Genomic DNA, 15358 nt, shown 5'->3' on the forward strand with positions numbered 1-15358 from the left:
GCATTAGGCTCTTTCCAGTAGCACAAATGAGCATAAACCTCAGTCACTAGTTGAAGAGGGTTTATCTGAAAGATACACCGAAAGGTAAAGAGCAGGAAGCCATCTCAACACCTGTGCAGCCAGGACCGAGAGAGAACTCAGCAGGGACTAGAGCACCGGCAGTGGAGTGCCCCTCTGTCCCCCAGCAGCGGGAGCTCCTGGTCGCCAGTGACCCCACCACGGCCGTAATAACATCCGTGGCCCTGTCGCCCCTCCTGACAGCACCAGCCAGCCGTTCCCGCCTCCTCTGGCTCCACAACAGGGCTGTGCCGTCATCTGGGGCAGACGGCTCCTCTGAACCCGTTTCCGCAAGGAGGGGAGGAGCAGCTCGTGCACTCGATGTGAGGATGACACGAGGTAACGTACCTGAAGTGCCTGGTTCAGGGCTTGACCATGATGTGCCATACATAGTAGGAATTCTTTTTGATCCGAGTCAAAAAACAATCTGATGGTAACCCAGGTATTCTCAGTAAGCAGAGCGCTCTCTTTTGTCCAAGAGTCAGAGTTCTAAAATAAAATCCCATCACCGTGGAAGGCATTGGTTTCCCAAGAGCACCTTCCCCGGCCCAGTTTCCTGTTCGTTTTCAGGCGGTTAGTTACAAACATGCCTCGATGGGTCCGGCCCGTGTGTTCAGCAACAGGAAGTCACAGGATGTGAAATACAGAGGGTACGATGGGAACTTGGGTGAACTAGAATTGGCTCGCTCCCCAAGGCGTTCAAATTCTGACATATTGTGATTCCGCCACCTGGGATCAGCCGTAGGTTGCCAGTTTTTCACCTCTACTTCACCTCCTCTTTCATCGTGAGGTATACTTACTCAGGCATGCGCACATACCACTTTCATAGTAGTATAGTAGTAGTTCTGTTCATTCAGTAAAAGTGAGTTATATTCACCCAAATGAAGTTCTCTTTTTATCATTCCATTTTCTCTGAACCTGTAGTTCTCCCAACAATAATTGTGATAAAGTCCCTGCCTTAGCAGATTTCAGATACTTGACTAAATCTCTTTGGACATATGTGCTCGGTTGGCATTTTAAAGGTTATCACATTTAATGAAACATGAAATGCCTTTCCGATCATCTCTTCCTGCTTCTTGGCTTTGCTATCCCCAGCCTTACCCCCATTTCTTTACAGTATAAATCCTCTGGGAGCTGAATAAAGCTTGAGTGAGGCTAAAATTCTTCCCACACTGGCTACATTCAACAGCTCTCAAGTACTCCCTTGTGTGTGTGAAAGAGCAATCCCTAAAGGCCTTTTCATATTTATTATATTCGTATGGTTTCTCTCTGGTGTGAACTGTACAGTGTTGAGTGAATTGGGGTTTCTAGCTAAATCCCTCTTCACATTGATGACATTTAAAGAGTTTCCGTCCAGTATGAATTCAGTGGTGTTGAAAAGATTGGTTAAAGGCCTTTTCTCGGTATATTCATACTGTTTTTCTCTGGTATGGATTCTCTGATGTTGAGCAAGATTTGAACATTTGCTGAAGGCTTTTGCATAGCGATTCCATGCCAACCGTTACGGCAGAGACGATTACTACCAGGACTGCCAAAGGCTCGATTTATTAGTGTGGTGCACTTACCACAGATTCTGGACTTGATGTTTAATCTCATCAGTCTGTGTCCGATCAGGAGACAAACCACACAAAATTTGGACAGGAAAAGTTTAATGTGAAGAGTTATTAAATGGTGATAGGGGAGTAACTACACATAGATGTAAAGAGAATTCTGAAAGGTGCCTAGGGCTGAGGGAGAGTAAAGAAAGGACAAGCTTGGAAGGGAGGCCCCCTCCTTCCCCAAGGTTCAGGTTCAGACCCAGCGGGAGAAGGTGTGGTTGCAGACCACTGGATAGCGCGGGGCGGGGCGGGGGGAGGGAGGCGAGAGGGGTGGTGACTCGGTTTCCCAGACCAATGCTGGGTCACAGTCCCCTGGCCTCGGGAGGTGAGTCTGGGCTGCAGGCAATCCAAGGCTGCTGGGTAAAAAGCACATAGTCAGGGCATCGGGCCCTGAGAGTGGTCGGGGTGGTGCGTACACTGGCCAGCACAGTCCATGTCGGGAGGGCCGCCAGAAACCACCCCTCTGGGGCACAGGCAAACCAAGGCTGGAAGGCAGGCGCTCGGACTGCGTGTCAGGGCACTCACCGCCACTGGCACTAGACCTAGGACATGTCGTGTCCACGTTGCGAGGACTGCAGCGAAGTGGTCAGGCCGAGGATGTGAAGTCACTAAGATTGCGCTCTGAGGACACCGCTAGGACAGAGCACCTTTGGGTGTCCCCACACACACATACAGCAGGTAGACTATAACGCGGGAACAGGAGTTAAGCACAACAGCACGCTGGTGCTGGAAGAGACGCCCGTTCCGCCCGCCCTGTCCTCCAGCACCCTCTACTGACAGCTTGCGGGTGCGCACCGTGAAGAGAAATGCTTGAAGAGTTGGGCGGGTCTGTTTGGGGGAGCAGGTCCTGAAGAGTGCATTGGAGCTGAGAGGCAATAAGTTGATGACTGTAACACTCATGCAATTCAAAGTGGCTCTTATAGTTTACTTGGTTGCTTGACAGAAATGTGGGCTCAGTGTTGGCCTCGATCTAATCAGATTGACATGCCAGAGTTTCCCCGACGTGATGTAGAGGGACTTATCCAAAGGCTTAGGAAGGCAGGAATGCATATGAACTTCTCACTCACCTCCCAACTACATGCTCAGCCCAACAGACACGTCCTTCGTTAAGGCATTGAGTGAAGGGAATATCTGAAGACTTGAAAAGCCGTGGTGGCTCCCCTCTATCGGTGATATGTGACAATGAGACGCCACCATTGATACGCTCCCTGACCTCAGTGGGGATGATGGAATTCCACGGTAGCCGAGGCCAAGTGGCAGCATTTAACTTCCAAGGACAACCATTCCCAGTGAAGGGCGGCTGAGGAGTAGTAGTAGGAAAGGATGTTCGGCTCTTGGTAATTGATTATATGTTCCTAAGAGTGAAATAGATAGGCAACCTACTAAAATACTGCTTGATGTATGTAACAGGAAAAAGTCCAGATCTGACTGGAGTCTCCACGTTGGAGAGCCATGCCTGTTATCCATCTTCCAGACCTAAAGTCACTTCCAGATCCAAAGCCTCTTGATGGAGTGGGGAGCCAGGTCCCCCTGAGGAGGGATCCTGCAGCAGCGACACCACATGTATATGCTGTAATAATCCCCCAGCCTTCCAGAAGGGACCTGTAGCCATTTGCTTGAATGGAAACATCAGGGCTTTTAGGGATTACTAGACATTGGCTCTGAATGGACACTAATGACTGTAGCTCACTGAAGTCAGGGCGGGGGGTAGTCAGGTGATAAAGGAGTCTTGGACCACGTGTGAATTACAGCAGACGCAGTGAGGCCATGAAACCAGCTGCGGTTATTTTCTGAGTACCTGAATTTATAATTGAATAAACACATTCCACAAAGACAGCTACTCCACACGTACACTATGTCCCATTGAGGAAGGGTCATTATGGCAGAAAGAACCAAGTGAACGCCCCTGGAAGGCCCTCCTTACTAAGGTAGTAAACCAAGAGTATTGTCGCATCCCTGGTGGGAGAGTTGCAGAGATTAGTGCCACCATCAAAACCCTGTAGGTGAAGGGGTGGTTACAGCTCTCACATCTCTGTGGAATGACTGAATTGTCAGACACTCAGCCCGTGGCGACTGCAACTGAGCAACGGTTTCGGATGCAGGATCAGCGCAGCCCTGTCGTGTTATGTCCCAGGAGGGACTGCAGGACCCCCCTGAAACCCCTCCCCCAGACCCTGCCTCGTCCCTCGTCCGGCCACTTCCCAACCCCACGGCCCCAACCGCTCACGTGTTCAGCACCCATGATTGCCTGGCCTCTCATCGCGCGCCACCCACCTGCTACAGTCCCCGCGACACTTCCCTGGTGTCAGGTGCCAGGAATCGGCCCCTCCCGCGGGCCTCGTGTCCCAGCCAGTCCTCGGAAGCCTTCACGAGGAGGCCTTGCACCCGGCGGCTTACGCGGCGCCCTCCTGGACCGGGATCAACCGCGGGCTGTGGCCCATCCCCGGGCTGTGCACGTCCCCGGCGACAGCCAGCGCTCAAGGGCAAGGGCAGGACCGAGGGTGGAAGGCGTGACAGCAGGGGGCGCCTTTCCTGGGAAACCCTCGGCCGCAGCGTGAGCGTGGGGCTCTTCCTAAGGGGTTCGGCCGGGTGCCGCCCACCCGACGTGGGCGCCGTCTTCTGCAGGTGTCCCCCACTTACTGTCTTGCTCTGGACTTCCGTCCAGTTCTCCAACTGCCGCCCAGAACTCCGGGAGCCAACGATGCCGCGGGGCAGAGTCGGGAGATTAGGGGACAGTTAAAGCTTCCAGGCCCGGGTGTTCCGGGAGGACAGGCCTTGCTGAGCGTAGGCCGGCACACCGGTGACCCCAGAGTGGAAAAAGTACGGTCGCCCAGGGTCTCCTGGCTCAGAGAAGAGTAAGTAAAACCGTCTTTCCAGCCGGAGTGTAGAACTGGAGGTAACAAAAGTATTGTGCCCCGTGTGAGGATCGAACTCACGACCTTCAGATTATGAGACTGACGCGCTACCTACTGCGCTAACGAGGCACCTGCGAGGCCTGTGCGCCTGGAAATTAATGAAGCTTACAAGGCGGCCCTTTACGCATGCTCAGGAAACCACAGTTTTATCTGGTTTTTTCACTTTGTCCTGGACCGGGACATTTCAAAAGTTCTCGACCTCAGCGCGAGCGTGGGAGGGCATCCTGGCAGATCCGCCCACCAGCGCTCCGGTCTTTCTCCTCCAGCCTGTCAGTCAATAAATGATGAGGTTTGCTTGACATCGCTGTGCTGAATAGGAGGACACCAGGGAGTGGCATTCTTCCTGTCGTAAACCCTTATTTTTGTATAGTGCTTACAAAGCGTTGCGCATTTGTGATCTCGGGAAACATTTATTGGGCACCTACTGTGTTCCCCGCCCTGTGCTCGGTGCTGCGTTCACAGGGACACTCTCAGCCTCAAAGAGTTGGAAGGGGGCGCGCAGAAGACACAGATATGCACGCACACGTGAACACTATTTCGGCCCTACCGCAGATCCCGCTCCACCTGGGTCCCTCCAAGCGCCACAGGCCGAGGCCACAGTTCGGCAACGACACCTCAGCCACAGCCTCAGCATCTTGGAAGCCCCCACCCCCTTCCCTACCTACTCCTTCCCCGTCCCCAACTCCTTTCCACAACTCATTTAAATACATTCATTGTTAAAGGAAGCTTGCTGTCTCTATCATAAATGGAAAACGGGTGGGTTGTTTTTTTTTTTTTTCCCTAGTACATGTTAAAATGAACACATAACCATTAAATAAAAAATACTCCTCCAGGTACCATCTAAAATCAGCCAGACCGGTACAGTTAAAATTCGTATATTTCGCTGTATGTAAATTTCACCTTTAAAAAGAAAACTAGAACTAAAGCTGGACTCCAGCCAATGACAGGCATAGAGACGGGCTTCGGGAGTGTACTGATGTCTACGAGTTTGAAGTGCTTCCAAAGACAAGGCTGATGGACGACCACCTGCGAGAGGTGAGTGCGAACAGTCCGCCAAAGCGCCAGCAGCGTTCAAGGCTCCGCTGGGCGTGCGAGTGTAATGAAACACTCGTGCCTCCTCGCTGCTACCGCAGAACCCAGGCAGGTACCGAGTCCCTACTAATTGAGCCCGGAGTAAAGGGTGCTCAGTGCCACATGCCCACCGGGGTCGCAAGCGCAGAGAGGCTCCTGCAGGAAGGGACCCAGCAGTGACTGATGGCAGAGGGCTGGCGGAGGTCAGCGGGTGGAAGGCAGGACCTCAGCTTGTGCCTGCGGGGTGGCGGTGGGGGTCCCGGAACAAACCCTCCCCATCTCCAGGCCTTTGCACGCGCAGTTCTCTCCGCCTGACATGACTCTCCCACCATCAGGCCCCTTTTTTTTGTGACGGGGATCTCTTGCTCGCCTTTCTTCAGCCAGGTCAAAGGTTCTCTCCTCTGATGTCTATTTCCTTCCTCACCTGCTTCTCCCCCGCCCTACTCTAGCGGCTGAAGGCGCTCCTGCCTCGCGGCTCATTTACTCCCGCAACAACCTGAAGGGGTCAGTATTACGTCCGCGAACTCAAGGGCATGGGCGACCTGGCCAAGTGTAAGGGAAGGCAGGATTCCATGCTGAGTCACACGATGGCGCCAAAAGCGATTCCTCATTTTGCACCCCCTAAAATAATTTTTGAAAAACATCTAAGCACCTCCTTGCATAATGTTGATATCTAAACTTTCTCAGTCGAACAGTTACAAAGGATGTAATTTCCAGTAGATTGTATATCCCGATTTTTTTAAAAATGAAATTGCATATGTGATTTTTACGTGCATCCAATGACATAGAAATGTATGGATTTCATACAAACCATAATCTATTTTAAATATACATGAATAAGCTCCTTTAAAATTTAAGTTTACATTTATTTTCCCCAACTCATATTTCTATTTTTCTTCTCCCACAGAATTGTATCCTCATATAATATATATTTCATTTCAATGCCTTTATTGATCACCCTAAGATACCGCTCACAACAAAAATATATCCATAAATTGAAATTTTTGTTTCCTGTGACCCTAAAGCTATGTCAAAATTTTAATCTAAATTAATATGTTATTATTTTTATTAGTATATAATTAATGAAAAATTATAAATCCATTTATAGATTTAAAGAATAATTTTTAATGTAAAAATGTAAACTTTTTATCAAAAATAAATATCTATGACATGCATCTTTTTAATCCCATTTAGTTCATGCACTCATGGCCCGCTATTAATTTTTGCTAGAATGAGATGGGCTGCAGAATTAATTTTAGTCATACTTTTCATATTTACAGATGTAAATGTTGAGAAACTTTATTCACATGAAGTAAAAAAGAAGTTTTGCGTCAGCACCGAAACTCAATTCCTTAAATAATTTCAAGTTACCTCTTTAAAAAATCACTTCTCTACCAGCTTGATAAGGTCCCCTTTCTATTCTGAATTGCAAGCCACGATCATCAGTCATTATTAGATCTTCCACTTTCTCAGCCTTCAGCTTCCAGTGGACATTCCCCTTATTTGTAACACTGGAGGTTTTCACGCCTGACTAGTAAGATCCTGAAGTTGGAGGAGGAGCAGATAGGAAAAGGAAGACGGGAAAAGAACAGTGGCCTGGCCTGCCTTTCTCCAGGTGATCAATTTTAGGACATTTTCACGTACTCGTGGTTTACATGTCCAGGTGGCGTGTGACGGAGCAGTAGAAGCTGTGGTAAGCTCATTGTACAGCATGGAAAGTGGCGTGTGTGCACGCGTGTGCGTGTATGTAGAGGTAGGCTTGGGGCTGGCTGAGCAGAGTAACTTAATGGAAACGTGTTTCAAATTCATCCTCGCGCTTGGCCCTGGATGGACCCCTGGGAAACCTATGAAATAAAGCAGGCCCAGGGCGATGAAAGTGTGCCCTGGGAAATGGCCGCAGAGACCAAGAGGAAGGATCCAAGCGCAGACACGTTTTGCAGGAACGGCCAGGATTTGGGCCTGGTTAACTGCCAAGGACAAAAAGAGAAGTGAAGTCATTTCAGATTAAGATGAGCAATGTCCAAAAACGTCCTGGTGCTACTACTGGACAGGAAAGAGGGGCCTTTTTGGGGGGAACCCAAAAATTCTGTTTTGGCATATTTTGTATTATATATACCCATTATAAAATGCATACATACATAAGTGCATACTGTATCAGTCAGCTATTTCCGTACTAGTGCTACTTAACAAATCCCAAACTTAAAGGTTTAAACAACAATCATGATATTTTAATAGCTTTATGAAGATATAATTCACATACTATACGGTTCATTCATTTAAAGTATACAATTCAATGGTTTTAGTATAATGTGGCAAAATATATATCACACAGTTTACCCTTTTAATCATTTTAAGTGCCTAATTCGGTGGCATTAAGTACATTTGCAATGTTGCTCAACTATATTATAACTATCTATTTCCAAAACCTCTTAACGGGTACAAAATCTTTGTACCCATTAAGTAATAACCCCCATGCTGTCTGCAAACCGAGGAGAGAGGCCTTAGAAGAAACCAACCCTTCCTACACCTCGATCTCAGACTTCCAGCCTCCAGAGTGGCGAGAGAATAACCTCCCGTTAAGTCCCCCTGTCTGCGGGACTTCGTTACAGCGGCCGGAGCTGCTCCGGGTCTTCCCACTCTAGAACGCCTAATTCTAAACAGTTAGGAACAAATACTGCAGTGAACATTCTTGTGCATGTGTTTGACAGTGGAAGTATGAGGAGCCTGTGAGCAGCCAGAAAACATGTTCTGCCCTAAATTCTGGAGGATTCGCTGTTTTCCCCCCAAGGGAGCACGCAGGGAATTTTCCATTTTCCTGATGGTGAAGACCAGACGCCGTGGGATTTGTGGGTGCCAGGGAATCGCAGCTGTTAAGAGACAAGACGTTTCTTTTCAGCCCTGAGCTCTCCCTGCACTTTCATCCCATCCACAGGTCACTGTCCTCATCTGCGTGGCAGGGATCACAACCAGGTCACAGAGGCATGTGACCTGGCCACAGCCCACAGCCTGTCTTTCCCCAAACGGTTCCCTGCAGTCGCTGCTTCGTTCGGAGGGAAGTCAGGGTGAGTGGATTCCAGGATCCACACTCACGGTGCTTTTCTTTTCCAGTTCTTTCTGCTTTAAAAATTAAAATAAAAAAAAATAGAGAGAGGGGGTCAAGAGTCTGGGTGAGGGGAAAGGTTACCGGGGAAGGAAGGAGGCCGAGGAGGAAGGCCCCGTTCGGGGCCTGTGATACGTTGGGATGTGGCATGGGTTTTCTAGGCCTGGCTCTTTTCCATCCAGGACTCAGTAATGTGGTAGGACTTGGCCGCGGGCCCACGCGTCTCATCTCATTATTCTGGCTGTGACGAGCCAGAAGCCAGGGCACAGCCAGCTGAGTAAGTCAAAGGAGACTGTGGGAGGCCGAGTGCAGGGGGGTTTCCCTCAGACGTGGGGAGCAGCGAGTCGTTCTGCTGTCATCCGTCCAGGGCAGCGGAAGGCCCCGTCCTCCCGGCTTCATTTTCTCTGGCCGTGCGGACGGTGCTGTGAGTCAGCCTGCGGTTGCTGGAAGCGTCTGAGTGTCATTGCTGGGCACTGAGCTGACAGAGCGCTGAGAAGGAAGGCCTCGCCCTCGACTGTCCAGATGTCCCTGAAAGGCCCTGCCCTCCGCACGGTGGCTGGGGAAGCCGGACGGACGCCAATCCGGCCCTGTCTGGGTTCTGCTAACAAGCCTCGGCAGCGCCTGCCGCCCCTGACATAAAGGCCAAAGTCCTCGCGTGCCCCTCGATGTCGGACCTCTCGAGGCCCTCTCTTCCCACTCCTCGCCACCTGCCACACAACCGCTACGCTCCTAGGGCGGCTGTTCCCTCCCGCCGGCCGCAGCGCAGGCCCGCCGCGCCTGCCTGCCACGACCTCACAGGGGCCTCCCGGCCCCTGGGCTAGGCCAGCCTCCCCGCTCTGTACTCTCATGGCTGTTGGTCCCCTGACCTTGACTCTCAGCCCAATTCAATGTCATGACTTCCCATCTGCTGTCCTTCCCCCCGCCGTTGGCATCACCACTGCACGGACCGTGCTGTAGGCTGTGCCCAGCCCACGGTGGGCCCTCCGGCATTCGATGATGAAAGGAAGTGCTTCTCACACTCCGCCATTATTGCTTGTTTTCCCTGGAGGGCAGAGACTACGGTTGGTTCGTACCTATATCCCCAACTTTTAGTCTGATCAAAGACCTATCTCCTAGTTTCAAAGACATACAGGCTCTGATTTCAGGAACCAAGTGGGCCTTGCCATGACCTGGCCAGAAACGAACTCCAAGGTCCATGGGTCACCTCCATATACAGAGGGGAGGACGGAGAGCTCCCCCAACCAGAGGACGGGAAAGGGTTAGAGCCCTCATCTCTCAGGCCCTCCCACTCCACCCCCTCTGCCGGGAGACACAGCTGGTGGCGGGTGTGGCCCCAGCAGCCCTGGGCCCCAAGGAGCTGGGCCTGCCCTTTCCAGGTTCAGAACTAGAACAGGACAGTGGTTCACCTGCCGTTCCGACAGGCAGAATGACAGTGGCAGGGATCATGGTGTATGTCCTGGCATCCCAGGCCGTGTTGGGACACAGAATGGTGAAGCCCCCTTCTTCACAGGGCTAATGGGTGCCGTGGTTCTTACCTGTAGTCGCCAGGCATCCAGGGACCGGACTGTTTAAACATTCATCCTTTCGAACCTTATCACTAAAACCTACTCCCGCACCTGTGCTGCAAACACTGTTTGTGCCTGAAATCGCACAACCACATTATGGCAAAGTTGCGTCATCTGGCTCATAATTTAAGGCTTAGAGGCTTCAGCTAGTCAAGGTGGCAGTCTGATGGCTAAAGGGAGGAAGTCTGATTACAGAGTGGCATTTGCTCAGAGGGCTGGAGCTCCCTCCAGCACCTCACACGTACATGCACAGGAGGTACTCAGAAAGTGTTCGTGGAATAAATGAATGATACAGAGTTTGCTATCCTGAGTCTGCGTGTCTTTTACTATTCAAAAGTCTGTCCCCAATTATCACACACACACACACACACACACACACACACTCACCGCAGAGCAGGCCCTTACTCACTAAAATTGGCCACAGTGAGCCGATTCACCCTTACAACTTTATATCATAGAGCCAAAGAGAGGTACAAGCCAGAATCTTTTAGAATACTGTTTTTCTCTGCAAAAAAGAGACAATTGACCAGGGCTGGCAGGGGTTGGGAGTACACGTAGAAAGACTACAACCCACTAGGTCCACAGAAGTGGCTGACGCTGGTATTTCCACCCTCCTTTGGGGTAGGAGCTGCTGGCAGGTGATCACACATTTCACTCACCAGACATTTACCAAGAGATGCTGCGATACAGCCACTGAGATCAAAGTGACAAACAAGACAGAATTGGTTCCTCCCTCATTGAGATTGTAAGTAGGTAAACAAACCCATGAGCAAGAAAATTCCGTATTATGGTAAGTGCTGTGACGGGGGCAACAGAGTTAAGCTGAGGCCGGAGAGACGGGTTCTTTGTTGCGACGGTCAACAGGACTCGCTCTAGCCGGTTGAGCGGATCAGTTCATCACCAAATGGGAATCACACTTGGAGGCCACCGAGGCCAGGAAGATGCCCAGCTGCACCGTGGACCGTCCCTGGGGCACGTCCCTGCTGCCGCCACTGTCCACCCCCGACGTCACTTCTGCCTAAGCTGCTGCTGCAGAATCTAGTCTTGTATGGAGCCTGCTGGTTGCTCACAAGCGTTATCCAAGTCATGAGAGGGCGCTCGGGACCCTGTCGGATCCGAGGCCCCACGCAGAGCTCTGGATTTGGGGATGTCTGGGAAAAGGAGTGTTGAGCTCCCCAGAGACCACGGGAAAGCCCACTAGAGGGAGGTCGCAGAGGATCCCGAAGGATCTAACCCACACTGTGGCCACAACACACAAGAAAATGTTAAAAACGATGATGTCTAGCAGCGTGACTGTGGGGGATGTTTTGTTTTGTTTTGTTTCATTTTAATATATTTTATTCATTTGCTTGCTTTCTCAAACTTTTCTAAGAACATGTAATAGTCACAAAACAAAAGGCAAAAGCCAATTATTGTTTTCAGAAGACAGGAACTTTAAAGAAAGGAAACAGAGAGGAATCCTGTGGAGGAAAGGGCTCCCAGCCCAACCTAGGGGGGGTGTGGTCCTTCTGGTTACCCCCTCCAGCCAGGCCACCTCAGAGGCAAGGAGGTTCTGACCATTTGGTGACCTGTACCCAGAGCTACAAAAAATTCCTAAGAGTCATCTCTAAGTAGTTCAAGAGCTGATGTTCCTGAGATGAGCAATTAATACATGCCTTACTTTACAGTCTGATATCTTCAGCCTTCTTATCCCACAGGGGCATTCTCACAGAACAACACTTTAGGGAGAGATCACAGATCGTGGTTGCCTGGGGCTGGAGGTGCGGGAAAGGGTTGACTAGAGAAGGGCCTGGGGAAGCTTCGCAGTACTGGAAATAGAGTCTATATCTTGATCACGGTGGTGATTACATGATTGTATGCGTTTCTCAAAATTCATAGAGCTGCATGCTACCACGGGCAAATCTGACTGCATCCAAGTGCTACCTTAATTTTAAAAAGCTTCTGAAAATTTGCTAGCTCCAAAATTAGAGCTACGATGGTTTCATTGCATGTCGGGAATCTCAAGCAATGAACTTGGGAACTCGAAAGTAGGAAACGCGAGAGAGCCGAGGGGCTTCGCGGCCGTGGGCCCTGGGAATGAAGCCACGCCTTTGCTGGGTGCTGAGGATGGACGCACAGAGGCTGGCCCCGGGAAGGCCGCTCCCAGGAAAGGCAATTGTCGAAGGACCTCGGGCGGGTAGGTGGGTTAAGGGTACCTGGCTGGACACCCCAGCCCATTTCCGCTCCCACACTAAGCCCTCGCCTGCCAATCACAAGCGGCAGCTGCCAGAGCTCCTTGCTTGCCTGCGCTGAGCTGATTATATACAGAAGGGATTGATCGGTGTTGACGGGGAGCTATTTACCCGTCTAATTAATTATGCCAACTAATTTTCAACTTAATTGCACTTCTCAGGTCACTGGGAAATGAGCCCGTGTAATTTTCAAGCTGCTGCAGGCCTTGATGAGGAAGTGGTAGGGAGAGGGTGGCAGATGCTCCTTAAGGTCAAATCGGCACCCTGTTCCTCCAGGTTCCCGGGCCCACAGCCCAGCCTCTCGGTGGCTCTTGGCTGCCCCCAAGATGAGCTGCGGAATCCTACATGTGTGTGTGTGTACAACCTACCTGTGCGAGCTGGCCTCTGCCCCAGGAGCTCCTAGCCATCTCCTAACAAGCAGTGATTGAATGCCTTCCGTATGCCAGCCCCAAACTAGGATAAGCACTGCGGGTGCCAAGAAGCTAAGTCAGGACTCACCTGTTCCGCACCTCCTCACCCCGAACTGCTCATAGTCTAAAGAAGGAGATTCTCATTTAAAAAGCAGTTTAAAAATCTGGTTGCAGATGGGAGCGAGGGCTTTGGAGACAAACCCGGTTCAGGCTCTGCCATTGGGCCCCCTCTACTGAACCTCCCTCTGCCTCAGTTTCTGCATCTGCAGAAACGCTGTGGGGCTGTGACAGGGTGCTGTGTGTGCGCGAGGGGACTCGCCACTCCCTCCCTGGTCCCCGATGCCGTCCGCTCCCCCATGTCCCTCCCACTTGTCGAGTAGGTCTCTCATCGTCTGGATTTGCCCAATTGCCTCCTCCTAGTAGGATCGCCTAAAACACACTTTAAAAATAATAATAACAACAGTCAAAATTCAGGTTACGCATCGTTGGCAAGAATGTCGCAGAAGCGATGCTGTGTCCGATGAGGTGGCTCCAGCTTTCGGTTTGTCCCACCGTTGATAGGGACCACCCCGATCACTTGGTCAGGGTGGTGTCTGACAGGTGCCTCGGCTGTAACATTTCAACTACATCGACTATGTAAAAAGCTCAGGAAAAAAAATCCTGGCACTGTCTTAGGCCAAAGAGGGGCGCGGGAATGCGGCAAGGCTGGACCGCTTGCGGCAGACACGGCCTTCTCCCTCCCGTCTCTCGCCCTCGGTGCCGTGAAAGAGGCGGAAGGCGCTGTGGCTGCCAGGTAAACGCTGGGCTCAGACCGGCCACCTGCCGCTCCCGGCACTGCCACTTCCCTGCCAGGCGACCCAGGGCAAGTTCGTTAGGCAACCTCTGTGCTTCGGTTTCCTGCACCCACGAGGCGCAGCTGGTAGCAGCGCTGACTCCCGGGGCTGTGAGGATGGCCACAGGAGCTGACACGTGGAAGGCGCCCAGAAGAGCCCCTGGGCCTCGGGACACGTCCCGTAAATGTCAGCGGTTTTCACACGAACAGAGAAGTGAAGCTCAGTGAAGCTCCCTGCTCAGGGTCACACACAGTCCGGGGCACGAGCCGAACCCAGTTGTGCCTGATTCCAGAGTCGCGGAAGCTTTTCACCTTGTCCTGCTCAGTGACTCAAAGGCAGAGTGGCGAGACGAGGCGGCGTGCCCGCAACTAGTGTTAAGACTGACCCAGACCAGTTCTACCTGCACCTCACAGGTGCAAGGGAGGAGCACGCACAGCTGCTCGGGGATCGGGGATCGTTAAAAAGCCCCCCTCACAGAGGCAGGGAGCAAGAGACACCCTGAACGTGGAGAAAGGTTTGAATAGGTTGTGGTTGTAGAGACAAGGACTTCCTGCTGAGGGGGTGGGCTCAACAGACAAGGGGGGTTGGGCCTCCCACATGGGGGAGGCCGGTCATCCACTGGGGTCTGTGCTGCAGAGCAGGGTTCCTTGGTCTCCGCTGTATTGACATCTGGGGCCAACCGTTCTCTATTGTGGCTTCTGTCCCGTGCATGGCAGGCTGTAGCCGCATCCCTGGCTTGTCCCCACTGGATGCCAGTAGCCCCAACCGCCCCACTTGCGACAACCAGAAATGTCTCCAGACATTGCCAGGTGACCAAAGCTCTCCCAGTTGAGAGCCGTTGCCCTATGTGAATGGAATTCTCAGAAAGCCCCCGACCCCACTCCGTTACCAATAGGAGCCCCCGCTTCTCATTCTTTCGCTCGTCTGGCATCCTCACGAGCAGGAGAAACTTCAGGCCACAGGAAGGAAGAGGGCAAGTCTCTGTCACCCACAGTGCCTGTGACTGAGGGCTCTTTGATAAAGATTTCTCCCTATGGGAAGGTGTGGCTCAACAGCCGGGCGGCAGCCAGCCGAGTCCAGAAGTGCCATCCCGGGTGGGGGGGTTTATTATTTCCGCCAGTGGGCCCAGCAAGAATGATGACATTTCACAGGGCAGAGGAGATGGGGGGCAACGCTGATGACAATCGCCGGCCAGCTCTGTGGCTTCGAGGACGGTCGCTTCCCCTTTACTGTTTACTCATCAGTAGACTGAACCACTTGCAGTGCATCCAAGATTCCTTCCAAGTGAGGACTCCTCCCTGAACGCGGTAAGGAACACTGAGGGATTGTTCCCAGCTCGAGGAAAGAGTTCTGTGATCGACTGGTAATGTCTGCCGGGAGAGCAGGAAGGGGGGGGGTTGGGCGTGACAGCGCACACAGGGCGCATTTGCTGCCTGTTCTCAAGGATTCAACTAGAATCCTGGAACGGTGCCAAGGGGCAATAGGGAGAGCTGATTAGGTCTGTCCTCTTCCAGGTACCAGGGATTGTGGGGAATGATAAGATGAGATAAAGGAGGGTTGCCCGAGGTCACGAGTCGG

General features: G+C 51.8%; 1 non-coding gene across 1 annotated transcript; it reads right to left on the minus strand.

Annotated features, from left to right (window-relative positions):
• Nucleotides 1-4566: 4566 nt before the first annotated feature.
• On the minus strand, nucleotides 4567-4639 carry TRNAM-CAU. The gene has a single exon. It is a non-coding gene; the product is annotated as a tRNA-Met (tRNA).
• Between the last annotated feature and the right edge of the window lie 10719 nt (nucleotides 4640-15358).

This window comes from Rousettus aegyptiacus, unplaced genomic scaffold (assembly GCF_014176215.1).
Source record: "Rousettus aegyptiacus isolate mRouAeg1 unplaced genomic scaffold, mRouAeg1.p scaffold_m13_p_15, whole genome shotgun sequence".
NCBI classification, from domain to species: domain Eukaryota; kingdom Metazoa; phylum Chordata; class Mammalia; order Chiroptera; family Pteropodidae; genus Rousettus; species Rousettus aegyptiacus.